General features: G+C 35.0%; 2 non-coding genes across 2 annotated transcripts; both read left to right on the top strand.

Moving 5' to 3' along the window:
• The first annotated feature begins 629 nt into the window (after nt 1-629).
• On the top strand, nt 630-702 carry Trnaa-agc (transfer RNA alanine (anticodon AGC)). Its single transcript has one exon. It is a non-coding gene; the product is annotated as a tRNA-Ala (tRNA).
• A 503-nt stretch (nt 703-1,205) lies between these two features.
• Trnaa-agc (transfer RNA alanine (anticodon AGC)) lies at nt 1,206-1,278 on the top strand. The gene has a single exon. It is a non-coding gene; the product is annotated as a tRNA-Ala (tRNA).
• The last annotated feature ends 20,347 nt before the right edge of the window (nt 1,279-21,625 follow it).

The following is a 21,625-nucleotide window of genomic DNA, read 5'->3' as shown; positions in this document are numbered from 1 at the left end:
ATATAATGTTATCCCATAGTGATTGATGGTTACACGTGTAGACAGTGTGATGTGTCGGGGAATTAGCTCAAGTGGTAGAGCGCTCGCTTAGCATGTGAGAGGTAACGTGATCGATACCCGTATTCTCCTAAGTCTTTTACTTGCGTAAAACTATCTCATTTAGAACGCCTTTTAGCACGTGAATTGTATCAGAGTTAATACTCTAATCATACTATGTCAGTTTTCACAAATGGTCATTAATAAATATGAAAAATAGTTATGTTGAACTGTAGGAGATTTTGGATTGCATCATCAAAACACGATTTATTTTTGTAAAATAAGCTCGTGTATAATTAGATCGAGTTAGCATTTGATGTACTAAAGGACGTGTTTATATATCTAAATGATAAGTTACTGTGCGCATACGTGTAAATATCACAATTTAAAATTACCAGTCGGTCATAACACACTTTCTAATTAACATACGTAAACGGAGATTCTCTCTTTTATATTCTTGCGTTTGCAACAATGTCCAATTCATTAGCACATGTATTCAAATATAAAGATAAACGTTTTGTACACTGTCACTTTTAAAGATAATGTTATCGCATAAGGATTGATAGTAACACGTGTAGACGGTGTAATGTGTCGGGGAATTAGCTCAAGTGGTAGAGCGCTCGCTTAGCATGTGAGAGGTAACGGGATCGATACCCGTATTCTCCAAAGTCTTTTAGTTTCGTACAATTATCTCATTTATAACGCCTTATAGCACATGAGTTGTATCAGAATTAAGATACAAATCATACTATGTCAGTTTTCACAAATGATCATGAATAGATATAATTAATATTATTAGTTAAGTTGAACTGTAGGAGATATTGGTTTGTATACTCAAAACACGAATCATTTTGTAAAATAAGTTTGTGTATAATATCGAGTTAGCATTTGATGTAGCAAAGGACGTGTTTATAGATATAAATGATCAAGTTACTGTGCGCATGCGTGTAAATATCACAATTTAAAATTACCAGTCGGTCATAATACACTTTCTTATTATAATACGTAAACGGAGATTCTCTCTTTTATATTATTGCGTTTGCAACAATGTCCAATTCATTAGCATATGTCTTCAAATATAAAGAAAAACTTTTTGTACACTGTCACTTTCAAAGATAATGTTATCGCAAAGGGATTGATGGTAACACGTGTAGACATTGTGATGTGTCGGGGAATTAGCTCAAGTGGTAGAGCGCTCGCTTAGCATGTGAGAGGTAACGGGATCGATACCCGTATTCTCCAAAGTCTTTTAGTTTTGTACAATTATCTCATTTATAACGTCTAATAGCACAGAGTTTTATCAAAATTAAGATACAAATCATACTCTGTCAGTTTTCACAAATGATCATGAATGGATATTATAAATGTTATTAGTTAAGCTGAACTGTTGGTGATTTTGATTTGTATACTCAAAACACGATTCCTTTTGTGAAATAAGTTCATGTATAATAAGATCGAGTTAGCATTTGATGTACTAAAGGACGTGTTTATAGATAAAAATAATCGAGTTAATGTGCGTATGCGTGTAAATATCACAAATTAAAATTACCAGTCGGTCAAAATACACTTTCTGTACATCTGTAATATGTAAACGGAGATTCTCTCTTTTATATTATTGCGTTTGCAACAATGTCCTATTCATTAGCATACGTCTTGAAATATAAAGATTACATGTTGTACACTGTCGCTTTCAAATATAATGTTATCCCATAGTGATTGATGGTTACACGTGTAGACAGTGTGATGTGTCGGGGAATTAGGTCAAGTGGTAGAGCGCTCGCTTAGCATGTGAGAGGTAACGTGATCGATACCCGTATTCTCCAAAGTCTTTTACTTGCGTAAAACTATCTCATTTAGAACGCCTTATAGCACGTGAATTGTATCAGAGTTAATACTCTAATCATACTATGTCAGTTTTCACAAATGGTCATTAATAAATATGAAAAATAGTTATGTTGAACTGTAGGAGATTTTGGATTGCATAATCAAAACACGATTTATTTTTGTTAAATAAGCTCGTGTATAATTAGATCGAGTTAGCATTTGATGTACTAAAGGACGCGTTTATATATCTAAATGATAAGTTACTGTGCGCATACGTGTAAATATCACAATTTAAAATTACCAGTCGGTCATAACACACTTTCTAATTAACATACGTAAACGGAGATTCTCTCTTTTATATTCTTGCGTTTGCAACAATGTCCAATTCATTAGCACATGTATTCAAATATAAAGATAAACTTTTTGTACACTGTCACTTTTAAAGATAATGTTATCGCATAGGGATTGATGGTTACACGTGTAGACATTGTGATGTGTCGGGAAATTAGCTGAAGTGGTAGAGCGCTCGCTTAGCATGTGAGAGGTGACGGGATCGATGCCCATATTCTCCAAAGTCTTTTAGTTTCGTACAATTATCTCATTTATAACGCCTTATAGCACATGAGTTGTATCAGAATTAAGGTACAAATCATACTATGTCAGTTTTCACAAATGATCATGAATAGATATTATTAATATTATTAGTTAAGTTGAACTGTATGAGATATTGGTTTGTATACTCAAAACACGAATCATTTTGTAAAATAAGTTAGTGTATAATATCGAGTTAGCATTTGATGTAGCAAAGGACGTGTTTATAGATATAAATGATCAAGTTACTGTGCGCATGCGTGTAAATATCACAATTTAAAATTTCCAGTCGGTCATAATACACTTTCTTATTATAATACGTAAACGGAGATTCTCTCTTTTATATTATTGCGTTTGCAACAATGTCCAATTCATTAGCATATGTCTTCAAATATAAAGATAAACTTTTTGTACACTGTTACTTTCAAAGATAATGTTATCGCATAGTGATTGATGGTTACACGTGTAGACATTGTGATGTGTCGGGGAATTAGCTCAAGTGGTAGAGCGCTCGCTTAGCATGTGAGAGGTAACGGGATCGATAGTCCGAAGTCTTTTATTTTCGTACAGTTATCTCATTTATAACGCCTTATAGCACGTGAGTTGTATCAGAATTAAAGGGGCCTTTTCACAGATTTTGGCATATTTTTAAGTTTGTCATTAAATGCTTTATATTGATAAATATAAACATTGGATCTTAAAAGCTCCAGTAAAAAATCAAGAATAAAATTTAAAAAATGAAAAAAAGTAGCCGGTACCAGGGCTCGAACCAGTGACCCCAGGAGTCCTGGAGTTTGTCTGAAATAAAAACGCATTAGCCCTCTCGGCTATTCCGCCGGGCATACACAAGTGCAGTATTTTATACATTATATAACCAATCTTCGTAGTTTCGTAAATTCAAACGACTACAACAGAACTCTCCAAATTATTCAATCGTTTCGCGTTGCAACGCTTTATAATTTTTAGGTTTTCAAATCGTCAAAAGATACATATACTGGCTATATTGGACTATGGTAAATGTTCAATAATACTGTTACCTCACAAATATCATAACTAAAACGAAAATTTGCGAATCTGAAACAATTTTTTTCAATTTTGTCAATTTACCAAACCGTGAAAAGATCCCTTTAAGATACAAATCATACTATGTCAGTTTTCACAAATGATCATGAATAGATATTATCAATAATATTAGTTAAATTGAACTGTATGAGATTTTGGTTTGCATACTGAAAACACGATTCATTTTGTAAAATAAGTTCGTTTATAATAAGATCGAGTTAGCATTTGATGTAGCAAAGGAAGTGTTTAAAGATATAAAGGATCAAGTTAATGTGCGCATGCGTGTAAATATCACAATTTAAAATTACCAGTCGGTCATAATACACTTTCTGCATTAACCCATTTATGCCTAGTTGACTCTCCCATTCTTCTAAATTGGATCAATTTATTTCCAACATTAGGGAAGTCTAGTACATGTATATGTATGTCTATATTTAGAATATTTTTACAGAAATTCCTGGAATAAAACAGCAAAGACCCTGATGAGACGCCGCATCATGTGGCTCCTAATCTGGGTCTGCGCTGTTTGCTAAGGCCTTTTTTCCAGACGCTAGGCTTAAATGGGTTAAATACGTAAACGGAGATTCTCTCGTTTATATTATTGCGTTTGCAACAATGTCCAATTCCTTAGCATATGCCTTAAAAAATAAAGATTAACTTTTGTACACAGTCGCTTACAAAGATAATGTTTTCGCATAGTGATAGATGGTTACACGTGTAGACAATATGATGTGTCGAGGAATGAGCTCAAGTGGTAGAGCGCTCGCTTTAATAACATGTGAGAGGTAATGGGATCGATACCCGTATTCTCCAAAGTCTTTTAGTTTCGTACAATTATCTCATTTATAACGCTTTATAGCACGTGAGTAAAATCAGGATGAAGACTCAAATCATTCTATGTTAGTTTTCACTAACTAGTTGTCATGACTGGATATGCTAAATATTATTAGTTTAAAGTCACACACATTGAAATAAAGTACACGTTAATCATACATATAGATGCAATTTGAAAGTGTCTAAACTTGTCATTAAATCTAAAGCCACGTTAGCAAGTAAGTTATTTATGTTTTCAAAATGTTAAAACCGAAAGTAGGATTTCTATATGTATAAGTGCATTCGATAAACGCGATTATTTTTTAGTTATAAGCGCAAAAACGACGGATTTCTACCTTGTAACCACCAGATATATTCTAATTGAGATCGATAAAATTAAATCTATAGCCTAGTTAACAAGTAATTTATTATTTTTCAAACGACTCCGCTTATAAAACCGAAAATAGGATTTCTAGACGTATACGTCCATTTCGACAAACGCGATTATTTTTAAGTTTTAAAGCGCAAAAGAGACAGATTTTTACCTTGTCACCACCAGATTTATTCTAATTGGCACAGATAAAATATGTTTCTTATTTATACTTAAATTTACTATGCCATGTATTACATTTCAAGGTGTGTGACTTTAATGGAACTAAAGGAGATCATGGTTTATAAACTCAAAACATTTTTTTAAATAAATATTGTATTATAATATCGAGACAGCATTAGATGTACCTAGGTACTCTTCTCAATTTTGTTTATGTCGTCAATCCGCAAGAAAAGCGTGAGTTTACAAACATAATATTCTTTACATTTGAAAACCGTTGCTATGTAACTATGACTATGTCATTGAAAACGATCCGATGTCACAATCCGAGAATTGGGATGAAGACTTACATTTTTCGTTACCATTTTTCGCCAATGTTTATATAAATCAATGCATACATGGATCTCATGTGAGAGGTTACAGGATTGATAACCGTATTCTCTTGGTCAGAATAATGTATGTATTTAAAACAGTTCTAAGTAATTATCTCATGAAGATCGATCGTTGGGATCAATACTAAAATCTTACTTTGCCAGTTCTCGCCAATCGTCATAATAATCAATGAATACATGCATATCATAAATTGTAATATAAACATTGATATTCATTCGTTTAAGGATGGATTCCCTCTTTATTATAAATTCGCATGCAACAATGTAAGAGTCAGTATACGTTATCTTTATAATATGTCACTTTTTGCTCATTGATTCTTCATTTATAGAAGAAATTGTGTCTTTTTTTACAAGAATCGCTTCGCATACTTATTTATTGTTTTTTAGATTTGATTGGCTGTCGGTATTTTTTTTCTTAATAACCAGATACTATTTTTCACGAAATTGTTTTCATTTAGTCGATGAAAAACAACCGACTATCTCACGCAGAAGAAAGTCACTTGTGGAATGCTCAGGATCGATCTTTCATAGACAGATATAGGTCCGTTCTATAATCCTAACAAGCCATCAATCACCCGAAATCATTCACGGATTATGTATGTCGTAGGCTGCCATCGAATTTGTGCGAAAACGTGTCAAACGATAGTTTCGTTTCAACGGAAAAGAAGTCCAAGTTCTTTCATGGGATTATTACATATATATAAAGAATTAGCCCATGTAAACATAATCGGTTTGATACCAACAAAGTAAGACAAACTGGAGTCCGTAATTTAAAACAGATCATACGAAACTCATTAATCAAAAATTATCAACGGCGTTCAATAAAAGTATAATTGGTATCGCACCCCGTACCACTCAAATTCTAAGCGAACGCTCCACCACTTGAGCTAATCTCCGGACCGAGTATTTACTGTAAAGACAATTTTCAAGTCTTTTCGATGTACATATACCAAAACCAAGCGGTAAACGTAAATGCTACGCACTTCTCTGAAGATCATACTCGATTATGCATAGAGTTCTGTTCAAATAATCAACTGGACACCCCCACCTCTCCAATTCCCTAAATAATTATTACCTAAAAATGAGTTATTTTTCTAAGTAGATCTTACCTAACCATGTCATATGAAAATTATGTTTATATGACTATATTGTTCCGTATACTCATGTATTGGAATTGTAACTTGAGTTAAATAAAGTTATGTTCTGTTCTGTTCAGAGTTCTGTTCAATTAAGCTAAACCAAGATTTTAAAATGAACAAGGAATACATCGACAATATTTTGCTAATGTATGACCTTAATCTCCTGGATTACAGCGTTAATCTTTTAGGTGCATAGTTTTTCCGCCATTTTAACACGTTCACATTGGCATGCTTTTATATTTGGTTTATTATGATATACAATATTTTGAAAAAACAAATCACGCACTAATAATTGGCACAATTGTCAATGGATAAGAATTTACAAGATACGATACGAGATAAAATCACAAAAATAGTAGCCTAAATTCCTAAGATATGTAACTTAAGATCGAAGATAAGATAAACTTACTATGTTTTTTATCTCCGTTCCCAAGATCAGATATGTGCGCTCTATTAGCTATTAGTAAAATATTCAGTAAATATAAACATAAACAAAATTGCATTGTGTGATTATTACATTGTGTATAGGAAGTTCGGACTAAATTTGTATCGATAGATATAATGATATGGTTGACTGTTATTTTAAGAGGTATTTCGATGTTATGTCCCTGAACTATATATTTGTTTTAATGAAAATCCATCGTTCTATTCTTTAAGTGTACATATATTTATGTAACAACCATAAATGTTACATGTATTATCGCTAATACACGGTCCATGTGGGATTCGAACTCATACACACTTATATACTGTGAAACTTTAGCAGCACTTGCAGGAGTATTGACCCTTATTATACAATGCGGTCCTTTGTTAATGGCAAAGAACCCATTGCCAAACAGTGGGGCACAAAACAAATGCAATAGACTAGACAAATATGATTTTAATACAGAAAACTATTGTTTTATACAATGTTAACGTATAGGCTAGTACTCGAACATTACAACAAAGAATGCATTGGTTCACAAGATTATATCCACACACACTTGTCATTTACGATTTATTATTCATAAAAACGGGCTCTTCGTACAGAGTTAACACTGTCGTAGCTTGACCTATTTAGTAACTCAGTACCTGCTATGTACATGTTTCTGCTCACGTATTGAATTTAGACTTGCGATACATCGTAAGCAGGTTTCGTAGCGATAAATGTCCACCTTTTTCATTTACTTATTATATCTACAGTTATAACATGTATGTGTTATTAAGAAACGGGGGCACCTATTTCCGTAGGTCGATAGTCCGATTGAACAAATCGAGCACGCAGCCGCTTTGACCTTAACATAAACCCATCTAAGACCGCGACAGATCTAAAGACAAAGTCCGGACTTATGGAGAGATGGCGTTCGAAACATAACGTCAACTCTTCCCACATTATTAAACTTTCGACCCCATTTCGTTGATGTCAGGGGCGTAGCTTCATAGGCCACGGCTTACACTATTTTCATCGAAAGTAAAATTATAAATTAAAATTCTAACCATGCAATTAAACAGAAGAAGGGGATGGATATAATGCTTTTAAGTTTTGTATTTCATTAAACTGGCGTTTTAGTTAAAAACTTTAAAATACCAATCGCTTAAGTATAGTGGTCGATATAGAGATAAGTAGATGGAAAGTGAGGTGGAGCATGAAAGAACTGAAGGCTCTAAAGCAAACATGACACACTCTCATTTAAATGTATATCGAGGTCTTGTTGACCATGCCACCGACGTCGACAACGCGTGATCTTTCATTTAGTGAAATGAAACTCCTACAAACTGGTTGCGAACAACGAAAGCTCCGATGGCTGGTCCTGATCCGTGTAAAGCATCAACGTGAATGCGTTTAAATCTTGTACTTTGCGTCAGTCAAATGCCGTAAACTAGCCTTCTTTTAACTGTAATATGATTAAAAACATTTCGTGTGAACATACGTAGGATTAGCATTCCAAACATTTGGCGAAGGCACGCAAGCATTTAATCAAGGTCAAGACATTCCCTACTAGCCGTTTTAAACGCCGTCAGATCAATTAAAGATGTTATTGAAAAGCGCTCCATTTAACAAAGACAACACTATGCATTATTTACAATCTATGTTCGTTCGCTCTTTCTAATGTAAGTATATATTCATCGGACACGCAATATTCTTACATCCGCGTTCCTCTTTAAACAACAGCTTCATTGAAGTTGTCAGCTATTTCAGTTCCGTAAAAATGCGACATGTTAATAAATAACACAAAACTCGTAGCAGACATGCTAACAAAGTCGAATCATGTTTTATTTGTGTTGCGAATTCAAGCCCATGCTGATCCAAAGCTGGAATCCTTTCTATACCGCTTGTATAGAGGAAATCGATGCATCGCACATAGTTGTTACATATACATGTAGTTACATACAGATGTCTGCCTTCATAACCCAACCGGTCACTTGGCAACCAAAAGCTTTCCGAAAGAAGACTTGACAAAATCAGGATGTTTGGAGACGGTGTTTGTATTCGTGATATTATGGATTCTTTTAGTGTTTGTCATTCCCTGATTGATAGCGAACAAAGTCATCGGCATCCAAATGTTGCTTTTACAAATTATGAGTACTCGTGAATTAAAAAAATATATATTTCAATGTCAATATGGTATTTATTTATAAATTATATTCTCACTTTTGGTATCTTTGACTGAACAAGAAAGAAAATGTGTGGAAGGAAACAACTGTTCACTTGAATCACGACGTCCGTAACGGCATCGGAGAAAGCTACGAATGTGGTTCCGCTAATTATAATGGCTCATACAAACCATTCAAGCTCAACATATTCGCACTATGTTATTGGGTGTGTCTTATTGTTTATAAGTAATAATTATGATCGTGGTTCAATCTTAAACTATATTATAAGTTGATTGCTATGAAGAGAATGGAATCAAAGCGGTGTACGAGATTAAAACCAAAGGTAAATCGCTTTAATAATCTGTGTAAATGGATTTGAAAATGCAAAGCTTTTCGAAGCTGAACCTGAACTTGTGTTTTCTATTTTCACCAATCCCTCAATGTTACATTTTGATGGTTAAATATTATGTTCAGCTCTTACAATTTGAACTTTCTTGGTAAAAGACATTAAGCGGATAGACGGTCATATACCTCTATTGTGTTCAATGTCGATGTTGTCGAAAGACGAATTATATTAGTTTGATTTATCTAGTAAGGTCATCGAATCACACACAAACCATATACAAGAGTCAAAGTATTCGTTATACACACAGGACATATCAAGCGCAATGACACACAATGCAAATGCAAACATAACACATTTCCATCGCGTGCATAACTCACCAGATCAAAAGCAATGATAAACTCAACACACCCAACGCAATAGCACATACACAACACATTGAAAGCAATGATACACTCAACACACACCAGTGGCAATAGCACATACACAACACATCAAAAGCAATGACTCCCACACACACACCCAACGCATTAGCACACACATAACACATAAAAAGCAATGATACACTCAAAACACATCCAACGCATTAGCACACACATAACACATCAAGAGCAATGACAAACAAAACACACCCCAATGCAATAGCACACATATAACACATCAACAGCAATGACAAAAACAACACACACCCCAATGCAATAGCACACACATAACACATCAACAGCAATGACAAACACAACACACACCCAATGAAATAGCACATATATGACACATCAAAAGCAATGACAAACACAACACACACCCAATGCAATAGCCCACATATAACACATCAAAAGCAATGACAAGCACAATACACCCAAATGCAATAGCACACACATAACACATCAACAGCAATGAAAAACACAACACACCCCAATGCAATAGCACACAAATAACACATCAAAAGCAATGACAAACACAACACACACCCAATGCAATATCACAAACATAACACATCACAAGCAATGACACCCACAGCACACTCCCAACGCAATAGCACAAGATGACACATCAAAAGCAATTATACACTCAACACACACCCAACTCAATAGCACACACATTACCCATCAAAAACAATGATACACTCAACACACACCTAACTCAATAGCACACACATAACACATCAAAAGCAATGATACACTCATCACACACCCAACGCAAAATCACGATCATAACACATCAAAAGCAATGACAAATACAACACACACCCAACGCAATAGCACACACATGACACATCACAAGCAATGATAAACACAACACACACCCAACGCAATAGCACACACATGGCACATCAAAAGCAATAATACACTCAACACACACCCAACTCAATAGCACACACATAACACATCAAAAGCAATGACAAACAAAAAACACACCCAACTCAATAGCACACACATACCACATCAAAAGCAATGATACACTCAACACACATTCAACGCAATATCACGATCATAACACATCAAAAGCAATGATAAACTCAACACACACCCAACGCAATAGCGCACACATAACACATCAAAAGCAATGACACCCACAAACACACCCAACGCAATAGCGCACACATAACACATCAAAAGAAATGATACACACAAACACATCCAACGCAATAGCGCACACACACTTGAAAAGCAATTTCACTCACTCACTCACTCACACACAAACAAAAAACATTCGATACAATGATAAGCACACAAAACGATAAAACGGAATGACACACATGAACAAAGCACAACAAAAGCTTGCCGGGACTCCATAATGCGCTCGAAGAAAGGTCCCCCGTGTGCGTCAAATGGATAGTACCGAGTCTTTATGAACGTAAAACTGTACTAGTCATTATAATTTATAATCGAGTCCCATTTGTTATTCCGGTATGCACTACAAGGGTGTCTTGAAATGAAGACATATGCTTATTGGCGTCACCCTGGAGGGCGGCGACTAGTATGTTATGCATTTTGTTTTCGCTTATGGGAGGAGAAGTTATTTTACGGATCAATGTATATATTTTTGTTTTAAGAATATCTTGCATAGTGGTGATTTTTTGTGTAAATTAGTGTAAATAAGTACTGCATTTGTGCCTTTTACATTTATTCTAACATTTATAGCCAATAATTCAAAGCTAATTGTTTTAATTAATAACTGATCCACAACTGATTACAGGGGAAACATCACAGGGACTGGGCAAATACGCTAAACTTTCTGGTTTTGTATAAAAACAAATGATGTCTTGTATAAAAACAAAACATAATCAAAATATATTCATTTGTGTTTTTTCTAATTTGCTTATTTAGTGGAGAATCAATGTAGTACGATATTTGACGACCTATCGCGCAAGCAAGTTTATTGGATGGCGTAGTGGTACGAAAACGTACAATGTATTAGTTTATTAATAGACATATAATTACGATCGCTATACACAACTTCACCAAATAGCAGTACATAAGTGAATGTCAGCCGGAATAGCTCAGTTGGGAGAGCGTTAAACTGAAGTTGTTTACCCAACAGTCATCTAAAGGCCCAACGGTTCAATCCTGGTTTCCGCTTATCAAGGAGGAGCTGTGTCCAAGCAACCCGTTTCCCTAGAGTCAGGCACTCCTCGGAGTGTTTTTTTTTAACCACATATAGAGCGCGAAGCGTATTACTTACTATCCAGGTGGTATGAGCCCTTCAGCATTATCCGACCATTACGTCCATAGTTATCTTCCTTAGAAGTTGAGAAATTTTGAAATCCTTGTTCGAAGTCCAAAATTTTCATCCGATTGTTCCCAAACTTTCACAGGTTTTTTATCAATGAGGACCCAACCCAAACTCTATATAAGCAATATCGGACCATAAGTCTAGAATTATGTCTCTTTAAATTTAAAAATAAAAGTGAAAACCTGCTTAGTTAGGTGATTAAGTCAACATTTTTCATCAGATTCTTTCCAAACTTACAGTGTCTTCATATCAATGAGCATTTTTACCTCAGTTAAAATAAGAAACATCGGGACAATAAGTCCAGAATTTTATTAAATTTTACAAAATAAACCATTTCCACTTGTTTAAAAGATTTCACAACTTTCGTCTGAATCTTTCCAAACTTGTTAAGTGTTTGTATATCAGTATTAATCGAACCCTATTGAAAATGATGAATATCGGAGCAATAAATGTATTATGATCTTTTACTGAATTTCAAAGTATTGTGAAATGCAGCTTCTTCATACAATTTACAGTTTTCATTCATTTTTTTTTCAAATTTTTACAGTGTTTTCATATCAATGAGTACTCAACCCCTATCGTAAATGAGCAACGTAAGAATAAGTTCAGAATCAACTCACCTTGAAGTTGAGAAAAATATGAAATTACGCTTACAAGATGAAGTAGATTTTTTAAAACCTACACAGTTCTGTTCCATTAATGAAAACTGCACACGGATACCAGTAAAAAAAGGAAACCAATGTAAATAAAAATAAATATTTGGGGGTTAGAACACAAAATCATAGATAATGGTTATTTTGGGGTTATAACACAACATCATAAATAATGGTTATTTGGGGGTTATAACACAAAATCATAGATAATGGTTATACCAGTATCTTTTTCTATTTTGTTTAAAATAATCGACAAATATATTAATGTTAACAGTAGAAAAAAAATCGTTTCATGTAACTTTATTGAGTGCCTTTTACACTGAAATTTCCGACGCACTTTGATGCTTTGCATCAATACTTAACTTGTATTTAGGTACAATTAAAGTGAAATATTTCTATGAACGCCTTGAACCTTTTCAGAAAGACTATTACGACGTCATAGCCTTTCAAAAGTTGTAATTTATATTTGATAAATTATGCTCGCACTCTTTAATTGTGCCATATGTAAAGAGCAATAATTAAGAACTTCTACAGAGTTTATTTATTTCTTCGTACACAGTCCCGACGGGCTTTTAAATTTCAGCAAACTATGTCTGTATTAAATTATAAATTGTTGTTTCTATCGTGTGTGTTTGTTTATATTCAGGTAAATGCCTTTTTATGTGCTATTCCACGGAATTTAACGTACTGGTAAATGCGATTTTAACTAACCAAGATAGAATAGCTCACCAAGTACCTGCGACGTCTGGTAATTAAAGCGACAGTAAACGAGCAACGGCGCATCGAATTTGTCAACAATTAAATTCTCAAAAAAGGAATCGCACAATTCACATATTTATAAGTGCGATATGGTTCTTCACACGTCGCAATCGTTTCTTCATTGAGTCCTCTTCGTTTTGTATCGTGTTGCTTCCCCTGCTCAACGATGCTGCATCATGTCCCATGGAGCACACACGCCAACTTCTGATCAACGGTGTAATGTCTTTTGTGGTCCTCCACGATTCCTCTTGCTTAACGCCTCGCGACATCATGCCGTTTGTGGTCGTCCACGTTGCTTTTTGCTCAAGTCAGCTTAACCCTCTGAACCGGCATTATCTTCTCAGCCAACGTTATCTTCTGAGAAAGCTTAATATTCTGAATCGCATTAACGTCTGATCCGGCATAAACTGCTGAGCCAGCATTAACTTCTGAGCCAGCATTAACATCTGAGCCAGAATTATCTTCTGACCCAAAATTATACTCCGTGCCAGAGTTATTATCTGAGCCAACATTACCTTTTGAGCCAACAACGAGCATTATCTTCTGAGCCTTCATAATCTTCTTGGTCTACATTATCTTTTTGGCATGCATTATCTTCTGGGCTTGCATTATCTTATGGGATTGCATTATTTTCTGAGCCAGCATTATCTTCTGGGCTTACAATATCTTCCGAGCCAGCATTATCATCTGAGCTTGCATTATCTTCTGAGCCACCATTATCTTTTGAACCATTTAGGTTCAGCATTAACTTCTGGGGCTTAATTATCTTCTGAGCCACCATTATTATCTTTATCATATTCTTTGCGTTCATTGTCTTCTGAGCGCCAGCATTATCTTCTTAGCCAACATTATCATCATAGCCAGCTATTTTTTTTCTGGGTAATTTCTGGGTCTTCGATATATTCCTAGATTGCATTATTTTTTAATCATGCATTGTCTTCTGAGCCTGCACTATAATCTGAGCACACATTATCTTATGAGTCAGCATTACCTTTTAAGCCAGCATGATAAGCATTTAGAACGTGTACCCCTATTCAGAACGTTATGACTACACATTTTTGAATGACCTGCTTTGTAAAAATTTCGTACACTTCCAACTGTGACGTTGGAATGAAATCTAACAGTGTGGTGTTCTCAATTTCAAGTATCACCAGTTATTGATCGATGTTATAACGTATCGCCAGTTTTGTTATTTATTTAATAGAGCATCGCCAGTTTGGTTATCAATGTTAAAAAGTATCACGAGTTCTGTTAAATTTCATAGCGTTTCGACAGATTCTCATTCGCTACCATGTTGTTTGAAAATCTTCAAGACATTTGCAGTAGATGATACAAAATGCTTGTTATGCGTCATGTCATTAAGTATGTTCATCAAGGTTCTATTCAAAGGTATTTTTTTAATATACCATGAGAATCCGGGTATCGAATCCTGGTACCACTCACATTCTTGAGAAGCGAGTCCACAACCATTGATAAATAGGTAACGATAATTTGATTGTTAAAACTCATGCCCATTATATGTCAACATGGTCACGTGGATTGCTTGTTGTTGCAGTTCACCTGTTTAATGCGTCTTTAAGAATAAAATGGGTTAATGGGTAAACTATGATCCTATTAGCATTCACGTGTTAAGGTGTACATTAAAAGCGAACCTTTCAGCGACCCATATAACTTGTTAGTATTATCAATATTTTAATTGCGAATTAAACACTTTAACACTTACGGAATTCAGCTTTAACAGTTACAGTACATTAAGACCAAGGCAAGATATTGCTAAAATATCAATTAACCATCGCTAGATTAAACTTTGTTCTAATTTCATAACACCGTAACTTACTAACAAACGAGTGGACATATAGGACGCAGATACGGCAAAAGTTGTATAAAGTTGTTCAATCATCATATCACCATGATGCAGCTTGGCTTCCTCTTACTACCGTACTTCTTATCGGGTTTGGCTACCGTCACGCGTACTAACATTCGGCTTCGAACCTGGCCCAATATCGGACGAAATGCATATCTTTGGGCATCCTTTCGACGACAATGTAATACATAACGTAACAGAACAACGCAGTGCATGACAGAACAGAACAGCACAGAACAGTGTCGAGCACAACTGAACAGAACAGTGCAGAGCAGGAACGACTATAAAAGAACAGCACAGAGCAGAACAGACCAGTGCAGAGGAGAGCACACAAGCGGAGAACAGTGTTGGACACCTCTGTGCAGAACAGAGAAGAGCATGGGGAGCAGGCAACAGACCAGCGCACATGAGCGTCAAGCAGAGCAAGGAAGATAAGAACATTACAGAACATACAGAACAGCGCAGAGCGGAGCCCTTTATTAAGACGTTTACATGCGTGCATCATCAAACTGCAATCACTGTTATATGTGCCAATATAATGTAACAGATTTCACTTAAGGCTCTTAGTTTGATTTTATCTAACTCACCGGTAGTGCCCAATGTACATAAAAGAACAAGTATGTATATAGGCCGTGCTCTGTGAAAAAAGGGTATATTGCATGTGCATAAAGTGTCGTCCCAAATTAGCCTGTGCAGTCCGCACAGGCTTATCAGGGACGACACTTTCCGCTTTTATGATTTTTTTTTGTTTAAAGAAAGTATCTTCTAGCTAAAAGCCACTTTAGACGTAAAGTGTCGTCCCTGATTAGCTTATGCGGACTGCACAGGCTAATCTGGGACGACACTTTACGCATATGCATTAAACCCCCTATTCACAGAACGCGACTCATATATATATATATATAAAAAGGCACACCCATCGTGCAAGCAAATGATCTTCTTATATATTCATACACACATTACTTATTTAAGAAAACATCAACATGTTGCGATGAATTTAAGAGACAGAGATATTCAAAACACGCATTTCATTGAAATTAAATTCAATGTTTGAATTCTATTATCGATGCAGCAGTAACGGGTGTTCCGTCAAGTTTATGAAGCTATTGTTTGCAGTAAATGTTTATTTAATTGACTTCGGTGCTAAATTGAGCGGACTACAACTGATATTGTAAGTTTCGTATTTATTTTGTAAATTGCCCCGTGGTTTGGTAGATCAGAGGAAACGCCTTTTAATCCGGTGTTATTATATTCCGCAAATAGTTTTCAGCATAACTGAACGTTTAATTAAGTAATTAGGAGTTCCATTAAAATTATGGACTCGAATAGTCCGGGAATACAGGAGTCGTTGAAATTCCTACAATAAACTACGTCGATACTAATATATTAACCCATTTATGCCTAGTGGACTTTCCCATCCTTCAAAATTGGATCAATTTATTTCCAAAATTAGGGATGTCTAGTATATTTATTTCTATATTTAGAATATTTCTTAAAAATTCCTTTAAGCAACCAGCGCAGACCCAGATGAGACGCCGCATGATGCGGCGTCTCATCTGGGTCTTCGCTGTTTGCAAAGGCTTTTTTCTAGACTCTAGGCTTAATTGGGTTTACATTCAATGGATTTGCATATATATATATATATATATATATATATATATATATTAATTGTCAATTACATTCATAGTATGTTCAATTTGGTTGGAATTAATATCTCTGCTTTAATAAGAAATGTGATACAAGCGTGTGGTGCGAATGCCATTACACTTCCTTTAAAAAAAATCGGTTCGACTCGGGTTAATAATTTTTGGTGTAGTATCATAAAATTGGTTAGTTGGAATCTGTTTTTGATGTACGAGATTTTAATGAAAAATCTTGTACATTATCTCTGTAATATAAAACTTGTTTTTATACATTTGTACATTATATCTGTACTATACAACTTGTCTTTTATTTCTCCTCCTTTTCTTCTTCCTCCTTCTCCACCTCCCTCTCATTGTTGTTTGTCTATTTTGCTGCTGGTGTATGTGCTTGACATGGTACGCATAATTTATTGTTAGTCAGCTAGCTTCTTATGTACATTCAATGTTTTGTCCTCAAATAGCACACCTGGTGAACAATTCTCATTTTAAAAACGATGACTCGAGTAATATGCAACATTGATGATCCAAAAACTGCATTTAAAACGTTAATTTTAAAGAAATGCACACATGCAAAAGCATTACATCAGCTAAATGCTGTGCGATAAACGCAATATAATCAAATAAACTGGCAGTTTCACTGGGAATTTTAATCCTCGTCTATTTAATAGGTACCTTTCAAACGTATCTTTATTTTTCAACAATTGGAAAACTCGTCTGAAAACGATCGTCCCAATCTTTTCACACGCACATCTATGTGAAATAAAACTTGTTTATTGTAGAGCATGTGAAAATGAAGAAACTGAAAAATAAAAACGGTGGCACTTTACTTACATTACCTTCGCAAATTTGTCCTCTTTGATAGCACGTTCTGGTGGTTATTTTATATACGGCATACCACTACAAGCAGTATGAATCGATTTCAAATCCGGATCGATAGATCGATACTATATCTGAGCTTATGGGACGCATGTAAATTATTCACACCGAATTCTCGACCGTCTCTGGTATGCTATTGAAGACTTAACTTACTACATTGTTTACGTCGGCAAGTTCCAACTTGTCGCAGACGGCAGATAGACATTTCTGCCAATCCTGTAAATAGGAGCGGGAAACATTTGCATGCATCACGTGACAATTCAGATGGACCAATCAGGATGGATTTAAATTATCTCATTTGCATAGAACGTTTGATTCAATATATTGGCGAAATGTGGATATAAATATATGGAAAGATATTAAACGGCACGTGTATTAATAGAACTCGATATAACTATTTATCTATATGGTCTACCTGTTTAGTATTAGGCAGGTAGTGTGAGCAGTGTGTGCAATCACTTAAGCCTACAGATATATGTCATTAAACATGATTTGATCTTTCTTAATGACGTGGTCTTTGATACCTCTCTGCGTACATAACCGTTTTTGCTTACTTCTTTCTTAACGAATAATTAATAAACAGAGTTGCCAAACTTGGCCATTATCTTCGACTTAACCCATTTATGCCTAGCGCCTAGAAAAAAAAGGCCTTGGCAAACAGCGTAGACTGATGCAGTGTCTCATTTGGATCTGCGCTTTTTTCTAAATTTCTGTAAGAAATATTCTCAAAATACAAAAAGATATACTAGAAATCCCTTATTTTGGAATAAATTTATCCAATTTAGAAGGACGGGAGAGTACACCAGACTTAAATGGGTTAATATTGTAAATAAGATATATAACGCGCCAAAGTGTTCGTTTTAGCGCAGCATAATATATCTTGACTGTTTATGGTTATAACAAACATAATAACGACAGGTTGAGACGGATATAATTTTTTATTTTAAAATTTCAAATAAGTTTAATTGCGATGAGACAATGTCTTTAAACAAAAACATCGGTTACTTCCCCCAACTACCCCCCCCCCCCCCCCCTTCGGTTCTATTAAAATAATAGAAATATATTTCGATAAAATTTCTTTCCTTGTTTTGTTGTTGTTGCTTTTATCAAACCCTGACCACTATATACAATAATTTGCGATGCATTCAAGTTATTTTAATACTTAGGAATAATGTATACATCGACATATATACATATATTGTTGAGTATTCATATAAGAATCCAGTAAGTGTTGAACGAAGGTCAATTCGCCATAAAGCGTTTCAAGACCGAGTCAGACCGTTTTAAAATTGGAAATGTAAACACTCATATGTAAAAATTAAAAGTTGAAACATTACGATAAAAAATATGAGTAATTAATATATGTTGACAATATATCCAAAACGGGCGTATATAAGTGCAACAATGGTGACATAAAGGCTGCGGACATGCGAATGAATAATGGTAAACCGACCAATTCTGAACATCTCTGTTATTAAAACGTACATTGTGTATGTCATATGTGTAGGTGTGTATTTTTTCTTCTGATATCATTAACGACACACCAGACTTATAATGCATTATGCATGGTGGACTCTCCCATCCTTCAAAATTGGATCAAATTATTTCCAAAATTAGGGATGTCTATTATATTTATTTCTATATTCAGAATATTTCTTACAGGAATTCCTTTAAGCAAATAGCGCAGACCCTGATGAGGCGCCGCATCATGCGGCGTCTCATCTGGGTCTACGCTGTTTGCCAAGGCCTTTTGAATAGACGTTAGGCATAAATGGGTTAATTAAAGACCTTTCTTACTTGATTTACTACTAGATTCAAGTTTTAAAGGCTTCATTTCCAACCATGAGATAATGATGAGCAGCAGACAGCATAAAAACTGAACAGACTGTGGGTTACTCGCAGGCTGTTCTGGTTCTGGTTTTATGATGTTAGTCATTCTCACTTTGCTTCTGATCGGTCAATGGGTAATAGAGAGCCAACGGTATTTAGAATTGTTATTTCCGGATCGCGTCACATGCTTGCCGATTAAAGGGGCCTTTTCACAGATTTTGGCATGTATTGAAGTTTGTTATTAAATGCTATATATTGATAAATATAAATTTTAACATTAGACCTAACAATTTCCAGTAAAAAATACAATATAAAAAACAACAGTTTTAACCCACAACTGGGCTCGAACCACTGACCCCTGGAATCCTGGAGTAAAAGTCTTACGCTTTGACCACTCGACCATCCGTGCTCATGATTTGTACGGATGTATTTTTTACTTTATATAAGCAATCCACGTAGTTTCACAAACTATAACGACAAAAACAGAACTTTCCAAATTATTCAATCGTTTCGCGTTGCAACACTTTATAATTATTAGGTTTTCAACTGGTCAAAAGATGCATATAATGGATATTTTAGAGCATGGGAAATGTTCAATATTACTGTTTCCTCACAAATATCAAAACTAAAACGAAAATTTGCAAATCTGAAACAACTTTTTTTAATTTTGTTAATTTACCAAAATGAGTAAAGGCCCGTTTAAAATGATGCGCGGAAAATGTATTCTTTATAGAAGATTGTATGCACTTTATTTCCCTCAATTTTTATTATTTACGTCTGTGGACTTATTGGACTTATTAGAATGTATACCCTTTCAGCACTTTGATTCGGAAGAAAAACTTTGATAGTAAATCATACTTTCTAGAAAAAACAATACAAACATTGCAAGTATTGCGAACTGCAAAATTGTGAAGCTCCCGCTCTCGAATAAACATTTATATAATTGGCATATGTTCGCATTATTTTTATCTCGTCTAATAGATGTTGAACGCATTTCCTCATTTTCCCTCAATCAACATTAATTCATAAACAAACACTTGTTAATGCATGTAATTGACAAGGCAATTGTTTCAAATTGGAAGTGTCAAGAAGATCGAGTGACTTCGATTGCGTCAAACGGTTGGAAATGGCGACCGATCCAGGCACGACCGGAAATTGAATATCAAATGTTATTCACGAGAAGTGCTTACGTGTTAATTTCATTTTCTTTTATGCTTTTGTTCAATTGGAACGATGAATTGCTGACTTTAATTGCGTTTGGGCATGTTTGCATTTGTGTCAAAATTGTAAAAAAACAAATATAATGAAAATATTGTAAGGGAGACAATTTTTTTAGGATCAAAGGCTGGAACCAGATTTCCCAAAGTCTCCACACACGAATTTACTTATTACAAGTTCAATGAAAGAAAATCGGTATACAGTCCAACCTGCCCGAGCGACCGCCTGTGAATAGCGACCAGTTGTCAATAACGACCACATTGATTTCGCCCGGAACGATTTCACTATATTCTGTACCTGCTAATAACGCTCACCTGCCAACAACGACCAGCGACCGCAATTTTACATTCCCAAAGTCGAATTTGATAGCTAACAACGACCACGTCAATGACCAGCGACCACCATTTTACATTCCCAAAAGTCGAGTGACTAACAAAATCGTTTTAATTATCATAATATAACGTTTCATAACGAATAATTTTGATTTGACAAAACAGCATACACTAACTTATTAATACAATGACAATATATTTTTTGAAGGATTTTCTATTAAACTTTGTACGTTGTCATCGGTTTGCAAAAAAATAATCTTGTATTCCTTGAAAGAGGCTTACTAACGACCACTTCAATCATAACAATTAACGATTTCACAACTGTCAATAAAACAATGACCGCCATAATGCTGTGATAGTCACGTGATAAACATCATACCAGTGCACTGGTCG

The sequence above is a fragment of the Dreissena polymorpha genome, chromosome 1 (assembly GCF_020536995.1).
Source record: "Dreissena polymorpha isolate Duluth1 chromosome 1, UMN_Dpol_1.0, whole genome shotgun sequence".
Lineage (NCBI taxonomy): Eukaryota > Metazoa > Mollusca > Bivalvia > Myida > Dreissenidae > Dreissena > Dreissena polymorpha.
Note: the sequence above shows the minus strand (reverse complement) of the source record. Positions and strands in the feature narration are given on the sequence as shown.